Source organism: Typopeltis vanoorti, chromosome 13 (assembly GCF_054136105.1).
Source record: "Typopeltis vanoorti isolate ZY-2024b chromosome 13, IOZ_Tvanoo_1.0, whole genome shotgun sequence".
NCBI lineage: Eukaryota > Metazoa > Arthropoda > Arachnida > Uropygi > Thelyphonidae > Typopeltis > Typopeltis vanoorti.
In genome coordinates, this window is record NC_143561.1 from 26,323,601 (window position 1) to 26,351,337 (window position 27,737).

A 27,737-nucleotide genomic window follows, 5' to 3' on the forward strand; every position below is an offset into this window, starting at 1 on the left:
CATGTGACATCCAATACGCTGTAATTCTCTAACGTTTGTTTGTTTACGAGAGGTAAAACATGGAGTTCCCCATAGAGGAGGGGGGGGGGGAAGCTTCATCGCCTTCCGAGACCACATAACTCATCCTCATAGAAACAAACGAGAATAAGGTATTAAAAAAAAAAAAAAAAAAGGTGTGCTTTCTGCCTATTTCTGATCTAATTTCTGGAAGAACCTGAGTTCTTCAGCTAATGCTCTGTCTCTCGTGATATAAAGAGCTATTTTATGTCTTGCTGCAATTGTTCCTAAATGCTGTGTTAATTTGATTGTGAGTGCTTTGAACATAATGCGACAATAGTATCGCTCTGTGGTGTCATATAACATTTTAAGAACTTTTCCTTAAAAAAATCCTAAAGATTACTGTAATACCGAAGAATATAATTTGGTATGATTAATTATTAAAATGTATTCGATTAAATAAAAATTCACATGACTCAGCAAACTTTAAATGACTGACACAAAAGTCCATTTCACAGGAGGCATCAGAGATGTGCCTCCTTCTCTCTGTCTCTCTTTAAATTTTTCTCGAAATATATCTATAAAATGTGCATTAAAAAAGAAATAATTAACAAGACAGATCACTCAAATTAATTGTTAAATATGAAATCGAATTAAAAATATCACCTCAAAAACAAAGAACTTGAAGAGTATGAAGCGAATTCAAAATACTCTATTTTCTTTATTTATTTTGATCACCAGCGCATCAAATCCGGACATCTTGATAAGATTAATTTCATGACATCTAATTTCTGAAACATTAGTTATTATCATTGTACACAAACACACACATATTAGTAACTATTGGTGAATGATGCTTTTTTTTTAACTGGAAGGTGACTGATCTAATTGAGCATTTTAGAAAGGTAAGATTTAATTTCCATGATCTTAACGAGGTGCAGCCCAAACGTTTGAGGAATTTACTGCTCATGTAATATAAACTAGTTCATTTGATTCTCCTCCAAAGCTTTCCCTCCACTGTTGATGCAGCGAAATCCATTGATTCTATTCTGGGGATTCCATTCGAATTTTTGCCATCTTTTGGAAACGAAAAATAATAATAATAAAAAAAAGTCTGGAAAAGGATACTTGAGCATAACGAATTTTTTTTGTTTTTTTTCACAGAAAGGGTGGTTAGCCAGTTGGGTATTCCCCCCCCCCCCTTAAAATTAAATGGATCGACACTTAAATCATGAACATTGATTAAAATGCCTTCGACTTGTCATTGAAGATAGTTAAAGGATAGGATAATAAATATCCATCGTTATTTTATAGCCATATTCTATTTTGGCAATGCAATTTATTATATTTTTAGGAAATAATACTGCAACTCAACTTTTATTTATAATAACATGCTTAATATTTTATAACATTTCTAAATTCTAAAAAATATTGCATTTATATTCCGATAGTGTGTGTGTGTGTGTGTGTGTGTGTGTGTGTGTGTGTGTGTGTGTGTGTGTGTGTGTGTGTGTGTCGTGCTTATCAGTCATTCCTCATCGGACTTCACTTCTCCAAAATCAAGTCTCGTTCTCAACAATGACAATTTTTATCAATGAAGGATATCGAAGTTGCAGTGACACACGCAGTATATATACAATACAATACAAACAATACATATACAATCCTTCCAAGTATATGCATTATTTTTCTATCGTTTTTATGTTAAAAATTTACGATATTTTTATGATTTTATAACGGAGGGTATGCTATTAACCTTATTTTCCCTCCCATCCCGTATTCCGAAAAGTTGTATAGCTTGCTCATCTGAGAATGACGAATTGCTCTTTAAAGCTTCTTTACGGTTACAAAACTATAATTTTGCATTTTGCGAAACTGTATGTAATTTCAATATCTTCCCTAAGGACTGGAGGGAGGTATCAAGATTTCTTCACGCATAAATCTAGATAAATCTAGATTTGTACACCGAAAAATCGTTTTATCTGCACGCGTTATCCTAATACATTTATGGTGTGTGTGTTGTGCTCGTAAATTGATGTTAATTTGTGAAAGCATGTCTTACTGAACTGTGAGCAAGCTTTATTTATGACTCTCTTGACACCGATGTCTTGTCCTTGCATACCAAGCACTTGCATGAAAAACAGATAAACTTCTCTTATAAATTACTCTTTCTTACTTTTTAGATTTACACAATGTCCATTTACTGGTAGATAAATATGGCTTCTGTTGTCCTCAATTGAATTTTCTCTCATTCTTTGCAGTTATCAGAAACGGAAACCCACGATATACACAAACGATCTTTTGTTTGCTAAAAAATTTACATTTGTGATGTAATATTTCACAGTGATGGCAGCGCCATCTCTCGTTTGCAACTCAAAAATTTACCAAAGTAGGTGATTGCTTCCACGCATCAAGTTGGATATGTTTTTCTTTCTTTTTTTTTTTTTTTCCTTTTATAAATTTTCGTCATAGTTTCTCGAAGCGAGACAAGGTCTCGCTGCGGAAATATATGTTAATATTTATTCTTAATTCTGTGTCATGTTTTTAGGTGAATCTTTAAATATACAATGCAAGATACTCGTGTAACTGTTTCCTGAAAGGTCGACGTCTGTTATAACGCGGTACTTTGATGATCTCGAGGGAAAATAATTAAAAATATAGTCTCTCGTCGTCGTTTTTCATTATATTGTGGTTTATTTCATTTTCGGCTCGCAGTATTTACTCTTGTAATTTATTTTCATTAAATTGTTTTATTTTGGACTTCAAATAGTACTCGCAATAAAAATGCATTAGTAATACATTTTTATATTATTTTTATATATTTTTTTATATTTTATATATTTTTATATTATTTTTATATTATTATTTTATTTTATTAGAAACAAATATATTACTAATACCACCACAATAGTATTTTTTGTCTGTAAATCGTGTATGTTCTCATGGCCGATTTGCCAGTATGTGGGATAAAAAAAAATCGAATTTCCGGGAGGGGGGAACCCTGTTACCGCTGAATAAGATCGGCTAACTCACCTTCAACTGAAAAAGATTCCTGTTGCCACGATGAGAGTCGAAACCAGGTCTTTTCCACTCGAAGGGTTATAATGTACTGTCGTTCTAACGATTAAGGCGCTTCAAAGCATGCTGTTGTTGGTGACAAAATCTGGCAAACTCATTACACATCTATAAGTTAAAAATGAAAATAAACTGTCCGTAGTACATAAGCCAAAGTCGCTCTAGATTCATTTACTTACAAAAACATGGATGTTATTGTAAAATGCATTATTTTTTAATGCGCATTCGTAAGCGAACATTAGGAAATGGCATCAGAGAAAAGTACGCATTAGCATCGTCATGTTTGCCCGTCCGTCTTAAAAAAACAACTCAAGAACTGTGGAACAGCTTTAAAATTAAAATTTGTTAAAATCTCACATTAACTTTATATGAAAACCAAAATGTATTTTTCACAACATAACTTCACTATGTAAGTGACACAGTGGCGCTGCTGATTTTAATTACTAACTTTGGCAATTCATCGCTTTTTTTATTTGTTATCTTTTGGCCATGGTAGTTTTAATTGGTCCCTCCGGAATTAATCGCTGCCAATGACCGTAAAGTCGTATTAATTATCTTACTATTTTGTTTACTAAGTAGCAGTTGTCGCTTAATTGCATTTTTTTTTATAAAGCGCTCCCCCCCCCCCGCAGGAAAGATTTTTTTAAGCCTATAGTATATTAGTATCGTGAGTAGGCTAAAGAATTTTTTCTATTTTATTTTATTAATTTTACATATTTTTGTATTTTTATTTTTTACATAGACGGAAAATCCTAATCTACAGACCAAATTAATTTCAAGATTACAGTGTTGATCACATTTCTACGGTCACTTTTTTTTCTTACGATAGTGTAAAACATGGATGAAAAAATAAATTTCTTGCCAAGCATAATATACTCAAAAGCAATAAAAAATTTTACACTATTTCAAAAATTCATGTTCAACGGAAAAATATGTTACCGAAGTTTAGAAGTCAGTTTCTCAAACATGTTTCACGGAAATTCTTAAGTTTATAACGAATATTTATGTTAAATTTCGAGTAATTTTCACGGACACTCACAACTGAGGTTATGTTATATTTTTCAAAATCTAATGGGTATTTCGTAGTGCGTAGTTGCTATTTTTATTTGGACTGTCTTCAGCTTCATTTTCATCATGAATAGAATTTCTAATTCAGTTAGCGTTTTTAAAAGTTCTCATCTTCTGTTTATTCAACTTAATTTGCTGTTGTTATCTGATATTTGGGTTTTTCATTTAAAAAATAAGTCTCGGCTAGTAATTTATGTCATTTATTATTGATAATGATAAGCGTCCAACATCTGGTGGCTCTAGTAATGTGTCTGGCTTTCAAAAACAAACATCTACTTCTTGTTAGTTGGAGCTATCTGGAATCCCGTCGTGTTTCCATTGCGATTTTATGAGCTTAATGCACCATTGAGAGTTACCATGTGGGAGTGACTTATTTTTCTAGGTTACTGTGATATGATATCACAAAAAAAAATAAAAAAATAACTCTTTAGTTGGTTGTATTGAATATATCATCATTTAAGCCCAGTCATCATGTCACATTGAAAATGGGTCACTAAAAAGTGCAACCATTCGAATAAGGACCCATGTGCATCTTACTTGAATATGCTCTAAGGTTTATTATCCGTAATTGTATGAAACTTTTTTTGTCACTTACGGGTTATGGCATTTATACATTCTACCTATTTAGAATCGTTCGAAAGAGTTCAGAATAGTTAGGAAACCTTAAACCAGCGATTTTGACGCAGAAAACATTTGCTGAATTCTTCTTCTTTCGCAGTTTGCTTCAAAGCCTGAACCACTTTCTCTTCACTATCTTCAGTACTGTCAAATCCTTTGTACTTTCAAGATAACATTCAGATTTAGAGAGGGTTCAAAGTCATTCGGTGTGGGATCTGAAGAATAAGATGAGTAAAATTTTTTCGTGCGAAAATCTGAGTGACAACTCACTGTGAGTTTCCTATCAAAGTTTCGTGTTATTCTTTCGTAATCTACATTTACCTCTCCAACCGGATAACTGGAGTTTTGCATCATGTAGACAGACAACCCGATCTGAGAACACACACACACACACACACACACACACACACACACACACACACACACACACACACACACACACACACACACACACACACACACACACACACACACAGGGAGAGAGAGGGGAGAGAGAGAGAGAGAGAGAGAGAGAGGTGTTAGACAAGAATATCAAGAGCCTATGGGATGTTAATTAGGAATAGCCTAAAAAGGACAAACTAGATCCGTGCTAGAGTGCTGAATTAGGGGCTGTAATATCGGAAGCTTAATCTAGAGCATAGGTTCCCAAAGTGGGCGGTACCACCCCCCCCCCATTGGGCGCTGAAGCCTTCTAAGAGGGGGGGGGGGGCTATAGTGGGATCAGAAGCATTTGGGGGCATTCAGGCGGTCTAGGGGTCGGTGGCTCTTTATAGAAGAAATTAATAATATATATTTAAAAAATAATTATTTTCGTGATTTTGCGATTAGATAATCATTTAAAATTGAAATATTGCATTTTAATTCATCTTATGCCCGTCTTACACGATCAATTTTTTTATCAATTTCTATTTCAATTATTTAATCATTTGAAAATTTACCATGTCAGATAGAAATAGATGTCAATTTTCTATGTCAATGAGAAAATAGAGCATGTATATATGTGTGTATAATAGGTTATGTTTACAGTAGCAAATATATTCGTTATATTTCATTTCAAAAAAAAAAAAAAAATATATATATATATATATAAAACCACTTTTCTAATTGATTTGTACAAAAATAAACCAAATTTTATATAAGGGGGGGGGGGCGTTACAAAATTTATGTCTTGCAAAGTGGGCGGTGGCCCGAAAAAGTTTGTGAACCTATGATCTAGAGGAAGAAAAATAGGCAACCTGAATAGGGTGTGATAAATAGGAACCTGAGAAAGAAAGTTGCCGATCAGGGAACTGAGCCGAGGATACTTCAGGGGCATCATTTATCTCCTCCTTTTTCTCTATATATAATAACCGTTCAACCACGCACAATCAAAAATTCTTGCTGCGACTTTATTTGATCTTTATAGTCTTATTTTGAGCATTTTAAGAGTATCACCTGCAGACTTCCAATTCCTCATGGAAATAATCTTAATACAGATATTAATATTAATTAATACAAATAATATTAGTACATTATGGCTACTTGCAGCACATCGATCCAGTAATGCGCGACTTTTTTATTTATTTATTTATTTTATTTTTTGTATATATTGCACAAGTCACATCTCGGCATGCGCAGCTCTGAATTACCGTATTTTATTGAGCAGTTTATAGCTCAATAAAATCTTATTACTATTGAGGAGCGAAGGCAGGTGCTGGAACTGTCTTTAACGATATCTTCAGCGACGTACCTATCAGGTCTAATGTCTGAAGAAAATTTAAGGAAAAATGTTTTGCTTCTTGATTTTTCTCGTTATTGCTCTAGCACAGAAATTCTTCAAGAAAACACCTCTTATGCACTCAGGAGCACTGGTTGTCTGAATGTTTTTCAGATTCTGGGACGGAAATTAGAACCAGTTTCTCCAGTAAATAACTCATTGCCACTTTTCGGACTGGAAGCACTCATGACATTAACAAACCTATTTTTCGGTATTAAACGATATGCACATTCTCTAACTTCTTTTCATTCTCCAAAGTAAGTACTAGCGTACTAATACCTCTAACAGTTTTATGTTCTTTAGCAATAGGTTGGTAACCAGTTCCACCTTTCATCATTGCTGCAACTGAATGCATTTCTGCGGAGTGCTAGACGAAATGTGATGTTCCTAATCCTCACTATTATATTTTGTATGCATTCATATGTATTATATGGTCGATTTGCTAAGTTACATGTTAAAAACCCCGAGCTGTGCCAAAGACTGAGAAACTCTAGAACCGGTTGGAAGAAAAATCCTAAAGGTATCCTCGAATCGATGATTAAATTCGTAGAAATGATTCCAAAGTTACATCAGTGCCCTGATGTGTGCATATTCTTTTGTATAAATCGCGTAAAAATTCATTATTTTCTTTCACTCAAACTATCCTGATTATCTACTTTACTGCTGTAGTTTTGGCTTTATAAAGATACCCTAATATTTTACCATTTAACACTTTACCACTCACATACTGAAAAATGTGAAAACCATACTGTAAAATTGGAAGGGGGAGGGAAAGAAAGCTAATGCTGAAAACAAGAACACAGAAGTGCATGAAACTATTTCATGTAGTTGCACAATATTGTTCTTTAAAAAAATCTAAAAATGATTCAAGAAGAAAATTAAGGAAGTATAATTCCGGACTGTATTTCATAATAAAATTAAGTTGTCTGCCACATTTTTTATATGCATTCTGAAAACTACATGACGATTCTGACTAGTTTATTGCAGTGTGGGTTGCAATTTATGCTGAGCATTGAATCTATAATTCGCAGTGTCCACTTTAAGTCCTCCTGCATTAGCTGGTAATATTAGCTAAATAAAAACGGCAGAATATGATGATGCTCAATCTCATTCTAAGAGACAGAACTCAGTAATACGATATCTGGGTCACCCAGGAAGCTAGAGCAAGCCAGGTAGGAGAATTAAAAAATGCAAAATCCAAAAATAGTCAACGCGTGTGGTATCTCCAGAAGCTTTAATTTTGTTCTGCATATAACGAATAGTTGTACAAATTATACGCAGTTTTATCTTCTTTATTTCTCATAAGAATAAAATGATACTAGACAATCAGGATCGCGTCGTCTCAACTAATGATGATGCATAATGCAGAAAAAATATATAAAAATAAGAAAATTAGTAGAGGTCGCCAATACCAAATTTTGTTAACTCCAACCAGTCGGAGTGGAGTCATTACTTTGTATCCCGTCGAAATTTTGCCTAATTTTGCCTCTACGAATGATCCAATGCAAACCAAAATTTAATAGTTTGCATATTTAATAATATTAAATATTATTAAATAATCCTTTAAAGGATTATTTAATAATATTTAGTAATTAATCTCCTAGCACGCGGAAACAATGTTCATTGGTGATCCGCCAACTGTTCTTTACTTTGTATTCTATTCTTTTAACTGTTTGTATGACACTGAAGATGTACTGTTAATTTCAGTACGAAATATTTCTACCTTTATTAATTAAAAGTTATTACTATGGTTTTTACGTGTTTTATTATTAAATATACTATGCCACAGGTACCACTAAAGATGAGTTTGTGCATGCAATCAATTTTTTTTTATTGCACATATGTAATATGCATTATTGCTTAGTGATTAGCATTTTCAAAAGAACTCTGCTGCCAACCTTTGTTGGAAATGCAATTTTATTCTGACATTGTTTTGGTTTTAACTCCCACAAATGAAAATCACAGCAGGACTTAAAAATTCAGTTCCCTAATAATGAAACGAAATCAAGGAACAATTTGATTTGATTTGGTTGCTTGTTTGTTGTTCTAACAAATATTAACTTGCTAAGAGCACCAAGTTATATTAAATGCACACCTAAAGTTTTGAATCTTTTATTGTATAAAGTTTTCTCCAGGGGCTGTTTTCTCGCAGTGAATCTTATTCTCCTTTTTGTTTGGAATCATAGTAATTTCAAATGAATCCCCAAAATAGTCTAAAAAAATAAAAAAGTAGAAAACTTATTAGTATGTGTCCAAATCGCAGTCTATCTTTATTTCTATCTCTTTTTTTGAACCTGTCATCGCATTTGCTAAGCACAGTGCCTATCCACTAGTATCTTAGCTTTCGAGTTACTTTGGTTTAGCTAGTAGTGACGATGCACTGGATGGAAAGGCTACCTAGCTACATAGTAAACGTCGCTAGTAGTGTAAACTTTGGTTTACACTACTAGCGACGATGCACTGGATGGAAAGGCTCCCGCGAGGAATCTTTATCAGTTTTCAGCCGAAAGTGAGTTAGTCCGGTCTCATACGGAGGTGACAAGGATTTTACTCTCTGAACCTCAGGTTTTTCATTTGCAAAAAAAAAGACAAATCAGACTGACAAGCTTAACAGACTACGTATATAAGGTTAACTAGTTTTATAAAAATCGTTAATTATATTTATAAAAAAACTAAATTACTTGATCATTACAGGCCATTGAGCGTAAAATATTAATTGAAAAACGAAATAAGATCTTAGTTTTCTCCAACTTTTGCATAATTAAAATCAGCAAATATCTACTTCCCATACTAAATACACCCTACCCAATGCATTCTATTTATTTATTATTTATTTCAATATAAAGTAACCAGAGAATCTTGAGAAGGCGAAAAATCTATTATCCCTTATAATTATCCCTTATTATTATCCGATAAATCTATTATTATAGGATGAGTTGGGGAACTCATCCTCCCGTTAGCATTGTTCATCTCAATCGAAAGTAATGGAGAAATCCAGTAACCCACTCATTATCTTAAGCTTCCCACTTAATAATTTAATAATAAAAGTCGTTCAGAAATGCTAACGCAATTAGTACGTATTACCGTTGGTTTCTGCCAACCTTGTTTGTGTTCACCTGTCGATAAATATATGTTACGAAAAAATTGAAGCTTAAGCAATCACTTTTCGTATTTAAAAGACTTCCGAAGATACAAAAAGACGCAGCGTCATAGTAATCTCATATTTTATATAATGTGTCTTCTTATTTCTTCATTATATATATATATATATATATATATATATATAGTCAACTAACAACTCCTATCACTGATTCATTCCTTTTCCTATCGGATTAGTGTTATTCATTTTATGTTGAAAACATTTATGCTCCAACAGATATTCTCATGACCATTAATTCATAAACTGATACTTATAAATTTCCACTTTCTTCTAAAATTACCAGAATTATGCTTTTTCTTCACTTATCTTTTTCCAGGGCTTCAAAAATTCAACAGTATTCAAACAGAACCCAAATGTCAACTCATCCCGAGTGTTAGTGTATCACAGGTTCATTAACCTGTTGTGTTTAAAATGATTGCCTGCTGTTATTTCCTCGTGTAATACCATAAAAGGCTTGCGGTATTGTATAGATATTGTATTGTATATTGCGGTATTGTATAGATTACTGTTGTATAGTTTCCTAGCGATTCTGTATAGCTTTCGTATTTCCATTATCCGTCGTAAATGTAAACGAGAAAGTTTCACAATTGGCCGCCTGCCATTGACTGACACCATTCTATCAAAGATCATGAAGCCACACTGTCGACGTGCGATAGCCCTATTATCTAAAAATAGAAAGGTTTAGCGCCCCGCCTATGCTAAACTGACTTTACTCTCCATCGGTTTAAATACAAGCATGATAACGACTTTAGATTTCCTACACGTCAAACATTTACGTAATAAGGGAGAACATTGCAACCGTGTGGAGCACACGACTTCTCAGAAGACAGAAAATGATATTTTGTGCATTAAGGCTAAGTTCTCCACAGGGAGCGATTAGAAACTGCTCGCCTTACTCTTTAAGCTGGGTCTGTGCTAAAACAGCTTGCAAGTGGCGGTGTTAACCTTCAATAACATCCTAGTTCTCAGTATAGTCTTAACAGCTTCGCGATATGAAAATGAAAATTTACAAATATATATATAATTATTATTATTCGAGATTTGAGGTTCACTTTTTTTTTTCATTATAGCGGCCTTACTGTGGCGCTGATATGTATCTATGATGGCATAATAAATTATGCAGTTCATTTTTCCCTGTTTTTAAATAAGAGAGAGAAAATTTCCACATGTGAATTGAGAGTAATGGAGACGAATTCATAATGTGCAATGGTCGATTAACTCAACAGGGTTAATTCGAGTATTCGAAAAGGTTATAAAATTCTTTGTTATTTTCAGGCGTGACACATCCAGTAAGAAATGTTGGCCTTTTCACAACACTCATGAACAAGAGGGATCTGAATAAGTGAAAAAAATATATGTGGTCATGGTGATAGCTGAAAAACAAATGAACTAAGTTGACACTAAAAGTCGCAAGCACACCATTGCAAACTGTTGCCTCACAGCTTCTTGTTTAAGTAGTTAATACACTGTTGCTATGGTTACCCCTTACCACTTGGGTACGTGTTAGAGGCTTTCAATTTTGTGCCAGATAATATCTTTACTGCTCGCACTTATTTAATCGACTAGTCTATACGGTGATTAATGCATTGTCCAATAATTTCCCGGAATTCTACTACAAACTCTTTCTGATGTATGACACAAATGCATTGTTTCAGGAAGATCCACCGTAGCTCAGTCGGTATAGATGAAGCCCTTTGGTCAAAAAGACTTGTATTCAATTCCCGTCAGTGACGTGAGGAACTTTTATCTGGTCTCTTTCGACTAAAGGTGAGTTAGCCGGTCTCATATGAAGAAGGGGGTTTTTTTTCACCTACAAACTCGGATTTTTTGTCCCTCCCCCCCAGAACAGACAAACTGGTCCAGTGAACAAGCACTGTTCTACAGTCATAAAATACTTACTCCCCCCATGAAGGGACTGAACTCTCCCCATTAGGGACGGAGGAAAAGAAGGAAGGATATTCCCGAATAAATAAATCAATTGTTTCAGGAATAATACTGCTCCGACGAGGGGGGGTGATATCCTACCAACAAGTAGAAAAAAAAAAAATTATGTAAATATTCTTGATTGAAATACCAAAAAAAAAATAATAATAATAAACCCAAATTAACAGTTTCACGAACTACAAAGAATAAAATTATTTACTTTGTATTAAGTGAATTAACAGCTGTAAGAAGTGGGATGTATATTGATAGGATGCTCGTAGAATGTTTTCCCATTTCTTGAAAAACGAGGAACTGCTTTTTCATATTACGGCCCTTATTGTTTCTTATTCACGCGGCTAATGGAATATAGAACTCCTCATCGAAATATCATATGATATTATTACATGTTATTACTTTGCAGCTGTACAGTATCATCGCGATGGCGAATGATTATATTAGGAACCCTTAGAAATTGACGTAATAACTGCTCTTTGATGATACTGCTCGTTATATATCTATCAAATGGTAAATCCATAAAATCAGAATTTAACAGGTTTTGAATGTGGTATAACTGCGAGCACTAGATCAGGTGTCAGTATTAATACAAGCAGTAGTCCTATCATGACATCCAAAAGAGATGTGTCAAGGTTTTACTAACTGCCGTTCATAAAAAAATTGATAAATAATAATAATAACAATCCAGTAAAACTTCGTTAAATTAATAATTCAAGATAGCAACATTCACCATCATCACCATCATCATCATCAGAACTTGGGCAAAAGCAAAAAGGGAGAATACTTCTGAAACCATAAAAAAAAAAAGAAAAGAAAAAGAAAAAGCACATTCTACAAAGCGCCAGTAATTCAAAACAAACCTTATCCCTTCCAAAAACAACAAAACAACAGCATATCAAATAAAAAAAATGTCAATTTTAAACGTTCCTGTTCTTTACATCGATTTCCCATAAACGGGAGAGATGGGCATGGAATCATACTTGTTTAAATTCCGCTTGTATAAGAGGCTTCATAGGATTCTTTGAAGAGACTTCACTGAGCCGGCATAAAGGAGGTTCATTTGTTGTTATCTTATTTTGTAATGAACATGCAAAGCATACTACGATAGATCAAACTGGTTGGCCTTTTTCGTGATATCCATGTTGTCCGTGTGTTGTTTCCTCTTATTTCTGTACATCGACCAATTTGATCATAATTGATTGAAGGAACGGAAACAAAGAAATGCTGGAAAACTAAGAGAGAAACCTATCGATTGTATATGAGAGGAATATAGCAACTTTTGGACAGGGAAGAAAGAAGTGTAAAACTCAAATTTCTCGAAGATGTGAGCAACTGTTTCAAAAATTCCATTAATATAATGGAATGCACCTAAACCATCCTCTTGAGAAAAACATACCCAACTCTATTCCACTGAGGGAAAAAAAAGTTAACCTTGTTCGATGAATCCATATTTCAGTTTTATCATGTTGGCGGAAAGGCCATGGATAAGGCAGTATAAGTCTACAGATTCGTCCATCAATCTTGCTCGCTTAATATTAGACGTTCTGTGTAATAGAACGTTTTAGTGTGTAATAGTGATTAGACGCTCAAAAGTCGTTTCTCAGGATCCGTTCTACTCTCTAACAAGTTTTATTTCCATCATGAATACGTGAAGAAATCAGTTTAAAAACATATATAAAGCAAAGTATTTAAAACCATGCTCATGCACGCGTACATTTGAACACCAAGATCTACGAATTGTATGAAATCGTCTGACATTCACAAACAGATCGGTCATTCGACGAATTGACTGATACTTCTATTTTAGTTCTCATTTTTATCACATTACTTAACTTACAAGTTAAGAATATAAACTAACACGTTAAGAAGGCAAGAAACTAACAAATTAAGAAGTTAAATAAGAAGTAAAAAAATGCGATATGAGAAAACTTTATGCTCTTTTAGCGTTTTTTTTTATATATTTTTTTTTATATATATTTTTTTTATCAATAGACGGGATGGGTCTTCACTTCTCACAGTTGCTGAGATTGGGTGCACTATCACAACTTCGTAATGAATATTTCTAATCATAACCAGTAATTTATTTGCATCTGCAATACTCACATGTATTCTACTGCCAGTTTCGCTGAGGCATGAAACGCACAATCACTTGTTTTCTTCGTGGAAGGGGATGGGGAAGAACTGTTACTTATCTGAGATCAACTAATTCTGATCTCAGTCTCTTTCTTCTGGACTGATCTTTAGGTAAGTTACCATGAGGCTAGATAGGTCTATAATATGCAGTATACTGTATTTCCTACTTTTATGCGTCTCATTCGTATACCTTTATGCAACTATAGTTCTATAATGTGTCAATTTATTAAATTTAGGTATATATAATACTTATTAAGGTAGTAATTTCTAAAAAAAAGTATTTGCAGGAAATAAAGGCCAGTCTGGTTGGTCGAATGGTTAGCGTTTCTGATCTCCAACCAACGTCGCGAGTCCGAATCCTGTCTCTTGGCATGGATGTTTGTGATTATTGGATGTCTGAAGTAGCTTGAAAATTTCGATGTTTGGTCTGTAGAGTAGGGTTTGCGGATTGTGTAAAAATAAATGGGAAATACAAAAAATATAAAACTTAATTTAAAAATGGAAAGAAGACCTTAGCCCACTCATAGTACTAATGGACTATAGGCTCACAACCTTTCACGCGTGGGAATCATATAAAATAAATAAATAAATAAAGGGCATCGTTAATATTGTTCCTAAGCAACGGAAGCACCACTGCATAAAGTTTAGAAACCAATGAGCCATGGGATCTGTTTCTGAAAGTAACCAGGGTTTGGGTTTATATGGAAACAAAGTAAAGTTTTGTGCCATCTTCTAACAGAGTGGAAGCATTTCGATTTTATTTCTTGAAACTGTTCCCCCCCCTTTTTTCCCCCAGATATTGAATTTCGTTTTTGATATGCAATGGTATTTAGTCTGACAGAAACATCACAAGAAATTCGCTGAAGATAAGTTTGCATATCAAAACGGATTTAGATCACACAACAATGACAAGAACGATGGGCAAAGTGTTATTTGTCACAGAAGACCCTTACTTTGAAAAAGAAGAAGGGAAAAAAAAGTAAATTCGAATCCTCTACATCTTATATTCTTGTGCATCGATTGCGTATTTTCTGAACAGACTAAGTTTCATTTCTTATTATGACTTTCGTCTTTCATATGATAATTTATTAGTACTTTATCATCATCGATTCACCGTTCAATAATATGCTTTTTTTGCCACATGTAAACATGAATTAATCTTAACAGGAGGAAAAATTAAACATAATTCAAAATTATAAGTGACCGACATTGGAAGCATTCCAAAAAAAAAAAAAAAAACTTACAAAGTATTCAGCTACTTGAACATGCTGGATGCTACTTTCATCTCGTTTTTAAATCTTCAACTCTTGCCGAAAACTCTTAGAAGCACCGGAATACATGCACGCTCATGCAAACATACACAGACGCACATAACGTATGGTAGCAACATCTGCCTCTAAATATTAGAGTAATTGGCTTCTAGCCAATGGTTTTTCAAGTGTCTTTTTCGTAAATTATGATAAATGAAAACAAAATAAGACTTTATTAGAAAATTAGGAGAAGAAAGAAATTGAAATATATAGTCTGCATATTTTCCCACTTCTCTAATTAAGAAAATTTGTTCTGACCCCGGTTGCTATGAAGTTATACTTTATTTAAAAGTGTTCCTGCAATCGGTGTGTCGGAAAATTCAAAAACAGACATTAAGTATGGTATATAGACTTTTCTGTATATTTGCATTCATTACATTTTAAGTACACAGGAAAATATGAAGCTCTTATATTTCCTCTAAATGGATTTATTTCTGAGTATGTAATTTGCTCCATTGAATTATAGTAAAATATATTTCTTGTAAAATAAACTTCAGAAAAATAAAAGTCAGAGCATTTCAGGCTTCTTTGAAAACACATATTTAAGAATCCAAGATTTGTTTTTATTGTGAAAATAACAGCTACTCGGGGGTAAAAATAAATAAGAAATTTTGTTTTTATTACGTTAATCCTACGCAACGAAATGGTGTAAATCTAAGCGCATTAATAACGTGAGTCAACTACAGACTAGATAATCGGGAACTCAGCTCCTGACACCAAACATGTTTTTTTTTGTCACCTCAGGTCTCCTATAAGCAATATGTCTCGTCTACTACCCAAGAAGTTTCGCATTCATTCCATAGTGGAATTTGAATCCGCAACTGGTTGAGAGGAAAGTGGAGATCTATCCACTTTGGATAAATATCCGCTATCCATTTTGGATTCAGTAAAATAAGTTTTAGTATCCAAATTAGTGTTAAACCGTTAATCTTCTTTAAGACGTTCAGTTCTCAGCTACAGTATACGCACAGAATAATGCCAGCAAGAATCTTTTATTGCTATTTTATTTTATTGCTATCTATGACGATGCTATTTGGAATGATGATTTCTTTCATGCTTATGAGACAATTTTATTTCTTTTTAACTTTTTTTTACTCTTTTACGAACTAAATAAAAGTGGATAATGCTTCTGGACGCAAAGATCGCGCTATTATATCTTTAATGACTTGACAGATTTTGATGAAATCCGATAGTGACGATGCTTATTAAAATTTAATTTTGGTCCGAGTAAATCACCCAGAGAACAACTATATCTGTTCATCCGACTGGTTGCTGGCTTCTCTCTCACTTTTGCTTTTGCTGGGGGTTTCTACCCCCTCCCCCCTTCTAGTAGTTTGAACAATTGGCGATGTTCAGTCTCTTACGCAGTCATACGTTTAACATGCTAGACTATTCATCGATACTTGCTCATACTGTTCATACTTGCTCAGCAGTCCCATTTTCAGGTCTCTCTCTCTCTCTCTCTCTCTCTCTCTCTCTCTCTCTCTCTCTCTCTCTCTCTCTCTCCTTCCAAAATTGGCTTGTTTGTTTTATTGTTCTTCTATTCTTGTGAACTGAGTTCAATTCATAAATATCCAACACTATAATGAATGCAATTATTCGAAAGCTTGGTTGGCTACTTCTGACCAACATACTGCTAGTTCCCGTCGTGAGCATGGATGTTTTGTGATTGTCTTTAGGTGGGAGATGAATTTTATCGTTGGTGGGAGACACTGCATCGCTTACTGGAGGTCTTGAAATGACTTGAAAAAAAGTCCATTTTGGTCTCTATACTAGAGTTTCCGAATTGTGTAATAAATAACTAAAAATTCAAAATAAATAAATGAAATTAAATGAGTAAAAACAGAAAATAAATCTTTAGATAAATTTTCATAGCAACTTTAACTGAGTTAAACGAAGGAGAAGAGTGTCCATAAACTTTTATGAACTTCGAATGAATTTTTTTTGGCGTTAAACATTTTTTTTCCAAACAATTTTATAACCGCACGATACTCAATTTTATCCATTTCAAGGGATACAGACTTTTGCTTCAGACATAAAAACAAAATGTTAACTTCGAAACAGCGACAAAGTCACCATCATCAGTTAACGTCGTGTTTACTAATAAGCACAGACTGAGTTATCATTGTAATTCTATAAATATTCTGAGCTGGGCATTTGCTCAAGAATTCAAGAAGTCCGCTGTATGCAAAAAAAAAATCTTTTATATTTGTTTAGTGTTTTCAGTATCATCAAATATTTTACTTGCGAGGATTCTTCTCCTAAGTTCGGAAAAAGAAAATCATACTACGCCATATCCATTAGGTATGGGAGTTCGCATTAGTAGAATATTGGACCAGAAATGCAACAAAAGTCGGACCGAGTGTGCAAATACGTTGTAATGATAAAATTTCCATTGGCGAATGCTTATATTTGCACTGCAAGAACTTCCTACCTCTTCCAAAGGTTTCCGCTATTTCTGACCAGATTACAAACTGCACCTACCGATTCTTACTGTTCAAGAACACCTAGAATGTCCATCACCTTTGACAAATTCTCTTTATAATTAATGCCGTAATTTGCTCGAAAATTCTTGTACTGCTTACTAAGTTACCACTACACTGTTTGTATTAATTCATCTGTTTAAATTACCATCGGGTATTTTTTTTTATGCAGAATATAATGCACATGCTCATTGTTCTTGTTTCTGAGACATCAAGGAATGGTACACAGCTCTACTCCCATGGCAATGTGATTAACCAGCGAAACAAAGTTAATCCTGCACCTTTTTGATCAGAAGCGCAACTTACCAAACAAGGAAGAGTGTTGTTATCACTACATTATTCAAGTTCACTGTGATAAGCCAGCTGTGTGTATGTGTGTGTGTCCATAAAGTTAAAAAAAGTTTACGAGAGTCCTGTTTCCAAGTTTTGAAACAGCAGTAAAGTCTGTAATGACTTTACAACCTCGCTCATAAAACGGGTTGTTTTATGCGCAAAAAAAAAAAAAAAAAAAGATCGGTAAGAGTGATGGTATGTATATTACATTATGTAGGAGATTACTCTGAACGATACCATCTCCAATTTTTTTCCAGTACTTTTTATGTTAACGTCTTTCATGAACGGTGTTGGATTTTAGTAGCCTACTAACTGACGAAGGTTTTTATTTATTTTTTTTTTTCAACGAAAAGAACGAATGATACGTAGTATAATCATTTTTTGTATACTGCAACGGCTTCTTTGAATATTATAGTAATTCGGCTACTAGCTTCTTGTTTAATAATTCCGTTCTATGCTTAAGGGCTTTTCCTCAATCTCATGTGGGAATATTACCAAAGCATAACTTCATGCCTGCTTTGTGGTTATCGAAAAAATTAGCGATCCTTCTGATATTCCACACAGTCAACGTAAAAATTAAGGGAGGGGGGGGGATAGTAAGAGTAAATATACATATTATGAGATTCTTGGACGTTTTTTTTTTTTTAGAATAAAAATCCTTTTAGTTTGTCAAGGTAGTTTTCTAGTTTCGTAAACGGTGACCCAGGCGTGTCTAGTTTAGACACGCCTGGGTCACCTTTTCTAACGTTTATTTATTATAATGCAGCTTACAATAGGTTTATTTGCAGAAAAAAATAGTTATATCATAATTAAGGGCATCATCTTCTCACCCTCAACAATAAATGCATTTGTGCATTAAATTTACGTGGAGACTAATTGGTCCGTTGGCATAGTCTGCTTTTATTTAACAGAACATTTTTAAATATTACTCAACTTGACCTTCAAACATCCTTGTTGGAAAAATTGAAGCGGAAACTGTGCATCTGTGAAGAGAAAGGGGGGGGGAAGATGCGATAATTTCAGGAAATTAAAAATTTTTAAGAATATGTGTGTTACATCATCCGAAGATAGGAAGAGGTGTTATAGAGATGGGGGGGGGGGGATAAAGAAGAAAATTCGATTTATATTAACATGATTTGTACTGTTCTTTAAAATATTGTCATTCGTTTTTCTAATTTTTAATACACAAATCAAAGAAGAACGAAGCCATGAAAGATTTTTCAAAACGATTACACGAATAAAACAAGTAAAAATTATTCATAACTACTAACTGAAGCAGCACAGCGCGAGTTAATAAGCTGCAACCTATATTTATTGTTAATACGTTTAACAATGGCTATCTACTCTGATATATATCATTACTTATAAAGTCAATTTATGCAGAATGGTAGGTCTTTGCGAATCAAATTTAAACCCTGAGTTTGTATTTTATATTCGAAGAAATCGGCATTATAAAGATTTTACTCCACATATTCTTTCAACATAGAACAGACAAATATTTTCATAAAATCGAAAAGGTTTATAATTTTTGCTTTTTATAAAAATATTTATATGACATCTTGCTCCTTTCACGCGCTTAAATAGACCGAAGCGAATTCGTCCCATTCACCAATCCTTGCTAGAACTGTGAGTGACGCTGTTTGGCGTCCACTCCTGTCACTTTTGAAAATTATCACTAAGTGATACATTCATTCATTCATGACTCAAACAACACCCGTGAGCGATTGCCCATGTCAAAAAATGAATATCTCCCATATTAGTAGACAGAAAATTTTAGTGAAGTCGAATCTGTGTGAGTGCACTTTATCTGGCCTAATACCTTATAATATATTCATTCATCTTGCTCCGGAGAATTCCTCCCCCCCCCCTCCCTGCTTGTGTGTGCGTGTGCGTGTGTGGCTACCAGACTGTTCTACCGATATCGATCGCCGTCTGTTGTACTTGTGTCGCCACTGGTATCTGTACCTATACATAATTCTTGGCTAAACAGACCTACTTTATTTCATCATAAAGCTCGTCGTCCGTCTCTATTTCTCTGTTCCCTCCCTTTTTTCTTTCTGTTTCCACCAGTAAGCGATGACTCTTTGTCTGGCTGTCTCTACTCTTTTTCTTTCGTTTGCTTTTTTTATTCGTCTCTTACTCCTCGCTCTATATTTCTGATTCTTTCGCTCTATATTTTAATAACTGAAACCACGGTAAAATACTCCCCCTCCCCCTTTTTTTTTTGTTAATTTTCCATGATGCTTCCATGGCGCAATACGGAGAATGATACACGTTCCCTTTGGTGGAGATCTGGATTCGAATCCTGAAAGATGCGGAGAATTTTATGCCATCTGAGTTGATGCTGGCTGTCCTACTTGACAAGAAACTTTCTCCAAAACCATAAAATCTTCTCCGGAAACTCCGGGAATTTTAAACAAAATTAACATCTTCAACAGTTAAAACAATATTAGCCAAGCACCCGCTTCTAAATTGTAACCAACCTCCTGATTATTCGGTACTTGGTTTACTTTTTTTACATACGACATGTTTTTATGCGATTCTTTTTTTTATATACTAAGTAGATAAAACAGTCGAGAAATCGGTTGAATGATGCAACTTAGAGAGATATCTGCGAAAGATGCGATCCTCCGTCTCTTTGTTCGCTTCAGCCGAAATTCTTAAAACAGCATAAAAAATGCAGGCAATAACACTATATTCCAAATTTGGTATTCTAATCAGTTGAAGAACGTGACTTGAGGCAACTCCCCCCCCCCCACACACACACTCCATTCATTTTAATCCAATTCGACTGAAATTTTTTATAAGACATTAAGCAGTATCAAAACAACTATATATCTTCCTGATTTGGTTATATCTAGAAGATATATATCTAATTGATTTGGCTCTTCAAATTCGCTATGAATTTGAATTAAATTTATGAATCATGAATTAAACAATAATTCACTGCTCATTCTTAATTAATACAAAAAAAAAACTTTCCGTGCACATGGCTTACTGGCATAATATAATTGTAATATTACAATTATACGGAACGTGATGTTATATACTATTTAGAATTCTAGAAAAACTTAACTACAACTATTTAAATGTTATATTAACGGTTATAAGTATGATATTATTTCCGAAAGAAATAAAATACATTGCATTAGTAAACAGTGTAAACTTATGCCGAACGATGTTACATCCCTCTAGAATTATCAAACAAACAAACAAATAGGTAGATACATATTTAAAGTAAATATTTTATAAATGCTTTCATTTTTAACGAATCCGCCACTGTTCGTTAGAGCAGAGGTTTCCAAACTTTGGAAAGCAAAAGGGCACGTCCTTTTTTTTTTTTTTTCTTTTTCTCTTTTGATTTACCATTCAAAAACTAAAAATTACTTTATTTGCTAGCTGATCATCGTCGTGAAAATACGTATGGGGGATTACTAGATACACTTCATATGCAGTAGTGTGTATAATTTAATTATATTTACGTCACTTTTTTTTCTTCATTTTAATTATAAGTATGGCTATTCAGCTCAATTTGAATAACGAAATATGGTCCTGTTGATACAAACGATTCAAAGTCTGCTCCTTGGGCTGTTCAGAATTAGCAGGTTTTTTAGGTTTCACTGCATCATTGGTCATCCAAGTTATATTGATATGATTCTAGCGGTTTCGGTTCTGATAGCTTCATTGCGGGGTGCAGATCTTATGGTTGGTATAAAATTGAACAACTTCGACTTCGATAAAAATCGACATAGTTTTATCAAAAACAAAAATAACAGTCGAGAATTTGGATTCCTTTGTTATGGCCACACTATTGGAACAACCAAAGCATGAGGATCCCAGATTTTCCTAAATCAGCTTTAATTCGAGTCATTATTAAATAAACCTAATTTAAGATGTATCAAAAAATGTTGAATCTTACAAAATTTTATCCCATTTTAAATTTCGCAGTCTGATTGGGCTCAATCGGTTTGCGAAACGAGAAATTTAAAATGCATATCTACCCTATAGATATAAAATGATAAGCATTTTTATGTAACGTTTTTGTGTCACGTTTTTTGTCCGGCTTCTTAATATAATATATATTTAATAGTAATTATTAATAATAATAATTTGGTGTGGGTACTGTAATTATTTTTATAAAAAATTTGAGGAAAAGAATACTTTTTTTTTTAAAATAGAAAAATATTAAATGTTGCACTATTTTTATATATATATAAGACAAAGCTAATATTGAACAAAATTGGCTGTTTTCAAGTCTTAGCAAGTAGTGCAACATGAGGATAACTCGGAAGTAGTGCAAGAAGGGGCAACTCGCCACAAAGTTGGAGCAAGCTCCAAGCATCTGATCCAAAAATAACCAGCTTACTAGTCCGGAACTCGGGGTTTGGGCGCCATAGGCTCCGGGGGGGGGGGAAACCGCCCTTTCGAGTCTTCAAAATTCGAGTCATCAGAATTCAAGGAGAACCGACCTACCAGTCCGGAACTTGGGGGGTTAGCGCCAGGGATGGGGCGGATCTCCCCTTTCGAGTCGTCCTTAAAATTCGAGTCATCAGAATTCAAGGAGAACCGGCCTACCAGTCGAGAACACGGGTGGTTGGGCGCCGTAGGCGCCAGGGGGGACGTAGCCCCCTAGTATATATATATATATATATATATATATATATATATTCTCGACATTTTAAAGAACAAGATTTCAAAAAAGATGTTTTCCTTGCTTTCGCATTGCGTTCACTCCGGCTACTTTCAATATGAGAAAAAAGTTTATAAACAAAATAAGGGATTGTCAATGGGCAGCGCCCTGTCTCCTATATTAGCTAACATCTTTTTTGAAGATTTCGAACAAAAGGCAATCTCCTCAGCTACTCTTAAACCAAAAATTTGGCTGAGATTTGTAGATGACGTATTTCTTATCTGGGAGCACGGCACCGATAACCTTCAGTCTTTTTTAAATCATTTAAACAACTTCCACCAAGACATCAAATTAACAATGGAGGTTGAAGAAAATTGATCTCTTCCCTTCCTGGAAGTAAGACTTACTAAGACATCTAATTCTATAAAAATCTCAATCTTTAGAAAATCTACACACACAGATAGATACCTGCATGCGTCCTCACATCACTATCCTGCACAGAAAGTGGGTATCATCTCAACCCTAGCAGATCGTGCCAGATCTATACTGTCAGATGAGGAAGAGCTAAAAAATGAACTACAACATCTACAAAGAACCTCCACAAGTAATGGCTACTCGTCGAAAACTATAAGCATCTATACTGCCGCTATCAAAACAACTCAGAAACACAAGACAACACCAAAGGTTATATCTCCTTACCATACATCAGCTCGCTCTCCACGAAACTAAGAAGAATTTTACTAAAGTTCAACATAAAAACCTGTTTCTCTACTCTTCCTGAACTAAGATCGATTTTAAGCAAATACAAACAAGCTCACTATCATCTACAATTCCCAGGAGTATACAAAATCATGTGACTGCAGGAAACAATACTATGGCCAAACTGAAAAATCCATCCTCCACGTCTGGAAGAACACCAGAGAGACATTGCTTACAAAAGAACTAGAGCAAGTGCCCTGTCAAGCCATACTGTTTTCAGTAAACAAATAAGATGAAGGCCGTCAACATGAGATAAACTGGACAACAACTTCAAACCTTCATATATGCCATGACGAGGTAGAACGCGGCTGAATCTAAGGAAATTGTTATGGACCCTCATCATATAAATAATAACCTTAGCTATAATCTACCGGACTCTTTCAGCTCTGCTATCCGATATTGGCACACTCGTGAAATCAGACGCACGCAGCTGCCTAACAATGGAACTTCAACACGGACTGTAGCTACAGTTCAAAGCTAACTTAATTTTATAATAGTCGTTTTTATAGTGATACAATGTTTCTTGTAGTGTTTATTTGCTTTCTATGTTCCCACGCCTGAAGAAGTCGGACAATCCGATGAAACATGTTGCGTTTTGAATAAATTTAATTGTTTTTTCTAATTCTCGGATCTAAGTCAGTATATATAAATATGAACATATCCCAATTCCGAGTTAATATTACAGATCGTCATATATATATATATATATATATATATATATATATATATATATATATATATATATATATAATATTATATATATATATATTAAACCGTATTAAAATATTCGGGAGTTTAATACCATAACTCAGCAGAAACTTTCGTAGAACTGCCATTAGGAATTTTAGAGTATTGAAAAAAAAATTCACGTTTGTTATCTAAAGCAGGATATCTGGATTATCTAAACCTTTCCACATCCACGCTGGGCTAACACATTATAGGTTTACCTCTTCGAGTGGGATTCGCATAAAAAACATTAACACACATTAGATTAAAATTGGTTAAGATTAGGAACACCACCTCTCATCTAGCACGCCACAGGAATGCACACAATCTCGATAATGATGAAAAGCAGTGCTCAGAGCGCTATAAAAGGTGCAGCCTGTTGGGAGAATGAAATTTTTTTAAAAAAAGAGGCGTTAGAGAATTTATTAGTATGATTATTTCATTTTTAACTTGCATTATGTATTTCATAATTTAATTTGTGTCTGTATGTGTGTTATTATTATTTTAAAATTCATAATTGCTTTGGTATCTGGCAAGGGGGATGTGTATCTTACTTATTGCTCCAACTATCTCACCACTGGATGGCACTGCCAACAAATTACTCAGATAAGAAACACTTGATATTTTCCAATTTTCTTATCTTTAAAATAATGGGATTGATAATCCACTTCATTGTAGAATTAAAATTGTCATCATGGTCTGGAAATGTATCTTATCTGAGAAACACTGATTTGATTCTGTAGATACTTTCAAGTTCTAGGTGGAACTCAACTTTCCATATGGTGCTACGTTATTTAGTTATTTTTTTGAGAAACAATATAAACAATTACTGGCTAAAATCTGTTTGTACAATAATGCGTGAGAGGTTTAACAACATGGATCATTCAAAACTTTAAAAAAAATCAGAAGAAAATAAGTGTCTTACATAGACGGTTTCTCACGAAAAGGAAAACGCTCTTTCAGCTCGTGCTAAGGTGTTTACTTGCCCTCAGTCTTTCGAGAAATAATAGCACGTGCATTACTGCATGTCTTCTTGTTATTGAAATGTGCGTGAGGATGTCAAGGTCGCCCTAATTTCCACATGAACGACGAATATCTTAAAGCTACGTAAGATTCAGACTTTCACACTTACCCCCCTTAGGCGGAGCAGCGACATGAGATTGGAAAAGGAAAAAGCGGAGCAGCACACACGCCAGCCATGACTACCACATTCATGATCTCTAGAAATGACGTTTTCGCGTAGGAGCACGCGAATCAGACCATCTCCGACACAGGCGCAGTACCCAGCCCAGTTTTGTGGAGGTCGCCACATCTGCTGCAGTGTTTTGTTGTACATACTTCATCTCTGTCATTGAGGGCCGACAACTCGCTCATCACGTCGGGTCATTATTGCAAAATGATCTCTGATGTTATTTATTTATTTATGTTTTTTTATGTACGTGTGTTTGATTGTAATAAAACAACCGTTAATCATTGTAGGTGGCGCCAACGTACTAGCACTTGATGCGAGAATGAAATGTCAGTGCTTTAAAAGGAAATACTCCCAGAAATATAAACGAATAAAAATTCAGTTTTTAAGCAGTTATCTGCAAGTAATCAATCTCATTTAGGTTTTTCTTCTTTTTTTTTGTAAACAGGAATAACATCTTTTTAATATTTAGTTGTTAAGAAAATTGATAAAGCAATCGAAATGTAACGCCTGACATTTATTTCAAGTTGTACTATCGAATCGAAAAGCAAAAGTAACAAGAATAGCTCACAGAACAGAGAGAGAGAGAGAGAGAGAGAGAGAGAGAGAGAGAGAGAGAGGGAGGGAGGGAGAGAGATAACAAATAGATACTAATCAATAAATAATATTTCTAAAGTTATTAAATTGAATTAAGCTAACTGAATACTAATAGCAGACTGCTTTGCATTCTCTCTTGTCTCGAAATGATTGAAAAAACTTCTGATTGCTTGTAAAAAGTTGCCGAAAGAAACTTTTCTGTGTTTAATATGACACGAGGATTCAAATCATATCATAAAATCCTTTGTTTCTATGGTGGCCTGAATGCGTAGGTTATGAGTTTCAACCCAGCACTATACCATATTCGTCCGACGAGATTGTTATACAATTGATCACAACGAAGATATGTTAATACAATACCAATCACTGACCACCTTCTTTCAGATTAATGATGATTCCAAATAATGGACGAACAAAGGAACCTTCAAAATTTGTTGACCGAGTTTTAATTCCACTGAGCAGCAAAAAAGTGTTATTGATTTTCAATAATCCATACTGTTTATTCAACTTTATAAATGTGCGCAAGCATTGCAATTATAAATGTCATATTAATTTTTCTCAATTCAAGATACATTTTCTTGTAGCTCAGTCTTAAAATTATAAGGGATATAAATAGATTGATAAACTAGTTTATGATTTTCATGGACAAAAGCTTAACGTATTTAAGTAGGCGAATGGTGTTTTTTTTTTTTTTTTTGGATACTGTTTTTAGTCACATCATCATATTACCTACTGAGTCATGCTACGCTAGCAGTCACCCGCAGCTTTAGTTAAGTTATTTCCTCAGCATACGTTCACAAGTCTTGCAGGATTTTTCTAAAGTTTATCACTTACAATTGTTTAGGCAGTTGACAGAACAGTCACGCATACAAATAATGCTTTCTGTAATACCCTGAAGGGATGACAGTAGGCAGACGGTGACATCGCTGGAAAGAGTGGATTTATATCTTCCGATGGGCACTCTGGAATGCTAAGTTCACGGCCTTTAAAAGGATTAACTGTTGTCCTAATGGAAAAATAGGAAGCAGATTTATTCTGAAAGAAATGCATGATGATTCTCTTGCGGAGTCATTCTTACGTCAGCAAAAATCAAATAATTTATTGAACTGTTCATCCATTAGAGTCAACTGGTAATAAGCAGGCCACTAAGTAATGACAACGCAGGACATTCCCTGCTACCACAAGTCTTCTCCAAACAAATATAAAGCTTTCTTACCGACACGGGAAAAACAAAACGGTGGTCGTTTGCAGATGATGATGATGATGATGTTTTCGTTCTTCGGCAAAATATCGATATGTATATGTTATGTAACAATTCTTCAAAGCTTCCGTTCGTCTGTTCTTAAAGTTTCCAGGCAGGAAGTAAACACTCAGCCAGACCAACAAGACCTAATTATAGTTTTCTGTTAGTGTATACTCTCCCAAGAAACATGACAGCACTACTCTACCGAGGTCGTTAAAGGTTCAATAACCCTACGCTTTTTTTGGTCACGTAAAGTTTATGCATGGCATAAAACTTGACGGAGACTAATGGGTTCTGTGAAGACGTCGTGTGTTAGTACGACTTGTTGGCCGTTTTATTACTCAGATAAGAGCAAAAAGCTATTTTGTATGAAGAATCATTTAAATTTTGTATCACTTTTATTATCGAAGGTGGAGGAAAAATTAGTTGAATATATTAAATTATAAAGGCGAATAAAAAAGATGGTATTTGAAAACTTGTGGTTGTTGTTTGTTTAATAAAAGAAGGAGACAAGACAAAAATAGTATTAGTAAATAAATCGCGACCAAACGGCCGAGAAGCACAAAGAGAGGGAATAAAAAAACGAAAAAAAATAGAAAAAGAGAAAGTAAAACAACAGAGATAAAAGAAGATAGAGAGAGAAAAATGGTGAAAAAAAGAGAGAAATGAAAAAAAAAAAAGAAAGAGATAATACGAAAGACAGAAGTTGTGGAAAAAGCGAA

General features: G+C 34.3%; 1 protein-coding gene across 5 annotated transcripts in view; it reads right to left on the bottom strand.

Annotated features, from left to right (window-relative positions):
* The window catches only part of LOC150100000 (uncharacterized), a 206,416-nt gene that overhangs the window by 121,590 nt on the left and 57,089 nt on the right, over positions 1–27,737 (bottom strand). Inside the window, exon 1 of one of the 5 annotated variants that reach the window (XM_090402366.1) lies at positions 25,119–25,195. The exons of 3 other annotated variants lie outside the window; for them this stretch is intronic. The gene's annotated coding sequence lies outside the window, so the exon portion shown is untranslated. Of the gene's footprint in view, positions 1–24,911; positions 25,050–25,118; positions 25,196–27,737 lie in introns of those variants that run through there. One more of the 5 variants, XM_090402367.1, reaches the window with a different exon arrangement.